Below are 4,761 nucleotides of genomic sequence, written 5' to 3'. Positions count from 1 at the left end.
TAAGACTCTTCACGCTTCTGTCCTAAGACACTACATGCATCTGTCCTAAGACTCTACACGCTTCTGTCCTCAGACTCTACACGCATCTGTCCTCAGACTCTACACGCTTCTGTCCTCAGACTCTACACGCATCTGTCTTCAGACTCTACACGCATCTGTCCTAAGACTCTACACGCATCTGTCCTCAGACTCTACACGCATCTGTCCTCAGACTCTACACACATCTGTCCTAAGACTCTACACACATCTGTCCTAAGACTCTACACGCTTATGTCCTCAGACTCTACACATAGCTGTCCTAAGACTCTACACGCATCTGTCCTAAGACTCTACACGCATCTGTCCTAAGACTCTACAAGCTTCTGTCCTCAGACTCTACATGCATCTGTCCTAAGACTCTACACGCATCTGTCCTAAGACTCTACACGCTTCTGTCCTCAGACTCTACACGCATCTGTCCTAAGACTCTACACGCATCTGTCCTAAGACTCTACACGCTTCTGTCCTCAGACTCTACACGCTTCTGTCCTAAGACTCTACACGCTTCTGTCCTCAGACTCTACACGCATCTGTCCTAAGACTCTACACGCTTCTGTCCTCAGACTCTACACGCATCTGTCCTAAGACTCTACACGCTTCTGTCCTCAGACTCTACACGCATCTGTCCTAAGACTCTACACGATTCTGTCCTCAGACTCTAAACGCTTCTGTCCTAAGACTCTACACGCTTCTGTCCTCAGACTCTACACGCATCTGTCCTAAGACTCTACACGCTTCTGTCCTCAGACTCTACACGCATCTGTCCTAAGACTCTACACGCATGTGTCCAAAGACTCTACACGCATCTGTCCTAAGACTCTACACGCATGTGTCCAAAGACTCTACACGCTTCTGTCCTAAGACTCTACACGCTTCTGTCCTCAGACTCTACACGCATCTGTCCTCAGACTCTACACGCATCTGTCCTAAGACGCTACATGCATCTGTCCTAAGACTCTTCTAACTTCTGTCCTCAGACTCTACACGCATCTGTCCTAAGACTCTACACGCTTCTGTCCTCAGACTCTACACGCATCTGTCCTCAGACTCTACACACATCTGTCCTAAGACGCTACATGCATCTGTCCTAAGACTCTTCTAACTTCTGTCCTCAGACTCTACACGCATCTGTCCTAAGACTCTACACGCTTCTGTCCTCAGACTCTACACGCATCAGTCCTAAGACGCTACATGCATCTGTCCTAAGACTCTTCTAACTTCTGTCCTCAGACTCTACACACATCTGTCCTAAGACGCTACATGCATCTGTCCTAAGACTTTACACGCATCTGTCCTAAGACTCTTCACGCTTCTGTCCTAAGACACTACATGCATCTGTCCTAAGACTCTACACGCTTCTGTCCTCAGACTCTACACGCATCTGTCCTCAGACTCTACACGCTTCTGTCCTCAGACTCTACACGCATCTGTCTTCAGACTCTACACGCATCTGTCCTAAGACTCTACACGCATCTGTCCTCAGACTCTACACGCATCTGTCCTCAGACTCTACACACATCTGTCCTAAGACTCTACACACATCTGTCCTAAGACTCTACACGCTTATGTCCTCAGACTCTACACATAGCTGTCCTAAGACTCTACACGCATCTGTCCTAAGACTCTACACGCATCTGTCCTAAGACTCTACAAGCTTCTGTCCTCAGACTCTACATGCATCTGTCCTAAGACTCTACACGCATCTGTCCTAAGACTCTACATGCATCTGTCCTCAGACTCTACACGCATCTGTCCTCAGACTCTACACGCATCTGTCCTAAGACGCTACATGCATCTGTCCAAAGACTCTTCACGCTTCTGTCCTCAGACTCTACATGCATCTGTCCTCAGACTCTACACGCTTCTGTCCTCAGACTCTACACGCATCTGTCTTCAGACTCTACACGCATCTGTCCTAAGACTCTACACGCATTTGTCCTCAGACTCTACACGCATCTGTCCTCAGACTCTACACACATCTGTCCTAAGACTCTACACACATCTGTCCTAAGACTCTACACGCTTATGTCCTCAGACTCTACACATAGCTGTCCTAAGACTCTACACGCATCTGTCCTAAGACTCTACACGCATCTGTCCTAAGACTCTACAAGCTTCTGTCCTCAAACTCTACATGCATCTGTCCTAAGACTCTACACGCATCTGTCCTAAGACTCTACATGCATCTGTCCTCAGACTCTACACGCATCTGTCCTCAGACTCTACACGCATCTGTCCTAAGACGCTACATGCATCTGTCCTAAGACTCTTCACGCTTCTGTCCTCAGACTCTACACGCATCTGTCCTAAGACTCTACACGCATGTGTCCAAAGACTCTACACGCTTCTGTCCTAAGACTCTACACGCTTCTGTCCTCAGACTCTACACGCATCTGTCCTCAAACTCTACACGCATCTGTCCTAAGACGCTACATGCATTTGTCCTAAGACTCTTCTAACTTCTGTCCTCAGACTCTACACACATCTGTCCTCAGACTCTACACGCATTTGTCCTTAGACTCTACACGCTTCTGTCCTCAGACTGTACACGCATCTGTCTTCAGACTCTACACGCATCTGTCCTAAGACTCTACACGCATCTGTCCTCAGACTCTACACGCATCTGTCCTCAGACTCTACACACATCTGTCCTAAGACTCTACACACATCTGTCCTAAGACTCTACACGCTTATGTCCTCAGACTCTACACATAGCTGTCCTAAGACTCTACACGCATCTGTCCTAAGACTCTACACGCATCTGTCCTAAGACTCTACAAGCTTCTGTCCTCAGACTCTACATGCATCTGTCCTAAGACTCTACACGCATCTGTCCTAAGACTCTACATGCATATGTCCTCAGACACTACACGCATCTGTCCTCAGACTCTAAACGCATCTGTCCTAAGACGCTACATGCATCTGTCCTAAGACTCTTCACGCTTCTGTCCTCAGACTCTACATGCATCCGTCCTAAGACTCTACATGCATCTGTCCTCAGACTCTACAAGCAACTGTACTAAGACTCTACACGCTTCTGTCCTCAGACTCTACACACATCTGTCCTCAGACTCTACACACATCTGTCCTAAGACTCTACACGCTTCTGTCCTCAGACTCTACACGCATCTGTCCTAAGACCCTACAAGCTTCTGTCCTCAGACTCTACACGCTTCTGTCCTAAGACTCTACACGCTTCTGTCCTCAGACTCTACACACATCTGTCCTCAGACTCTACACGCATCTGTCCTAAGACTCTACACGCAGCTGTCCTAAGACTCTACATGCATCTGTCCTAAGACTCTACACGCATCTGTCCTAAGACTCTACACGCATCTGTCCTCATACTCTACACGCATCTGTCCTAAGACTCTACACGCTTCTGTCCTCAGACACTACATGCATCTGTCCTAAGACTCTACACGCTTCTGTCCTCAGACTCTACACGCTTCTATCCTAAGACACTACACGCTTCTGTCCTCAGACTCTACACGCATCTGTCCTAAGACTCTACACGCTTCTGTCCTCAGACTCTACACGCATCTGTCCTAAGACTCTACACGCATCTGTCCTAAGACTCTACACGCTTCTGTCCTCAGACTCTACACGCAGCTGTCCTAAGACTCTACACGCTTCTGCCCTCAGACTCTACACGCATCTGTCCTAAGACTCTACACGCTTCTGTCCTCAGACTCTACACGCATCTGTCCTAAGACTCTACACGCATCTGTCCTAAGACTCTACACGCTTCTGTCCTCAGACTCTACACACAGCTGTCCTAAGACTCTACACGCATCTGTCCTAAGACTCTACACGCTTCTGTCTTAAGACTCTACACGCTTCTGTCCTCGGACTCTACACGCATATGTCCTAAGACTCTACACGCATCGGTCCTCAGACTCTACACGCTTCTGTCCTAAGACTCTACACGCTTCTGTCCTCAGACTCTACACGCGTCTATCCTAAGACTCTACACGCATCTGTCCTAAGACTCTACACGCTTCTGTCCTCAGACTCTACACGCATCTGTCCTCAGACTCTACACGCATCTGTCCTAAGACGCTACATGCATCTGTCCTAAGACTCTTCTAACTTCTGTCCTCAGACTCTACACGCATCTGTCCTAAGATGTTACATGCATCTGTCCTAAGACTCTACACGCATCTGTCCTAAGACTCTACACGCATCTGTCCTAAGACTCTACACGCTTCTGTCCTCAGACTCTACACGCTTCTGTCCTAAGACACTACATGCATCTGTCCTAAGACTCTACACGCTTCTGTCCTCAGACTGTACACGCATCTGTCCTCAGACTCTACACGCTCCTGTCCTCAGACTCTACACACATCTGTCCTCAGACTCTACACGCATCTGTCCTAAGACTCTACACGCATCTGTCCTCAGACTCTACACGCATCTGTCCTCAGACTCTACACACATCTGTCCTAAGACTCTACACGCTTATGTCCTCAGACTCTACACATAGCTGTCCTAAGACTCTACACGCATCTGTCCTAAGACTCTACACGCTTCTGTCCTCAGACTCTACACGCATCTGTCCTAAGACTCTACACGCTTCTGTCCTTAGACACTACACACATCTGTCCTAAGACTCTGCACGCATCTGTCCTCAGACTCTACACACATCTGTCCTCAGACTCTACACGCTTCTGTCCTAAGACTCTACACGCATCTGTCCTAAGACTCTACACACATCTATCC

This window comes from Entelurus aequoreus, linkage group LG26, assembly GCF_033978785.1.
Source record: "Entelurus aequoreus isolate RoL-2023_Sb linkage group LG26, RoL_Eaeq_v1.1, whole genome shotgun sequence".
NCBI lineage: Eukaryota > Metazoa > Chordata > Actinopteri > Syngnathiformes > Syngnathidae > Entelurus > Entelurus aequoreus.
This window is presented reverse-complemented; position numbering follows the sequence as displayed.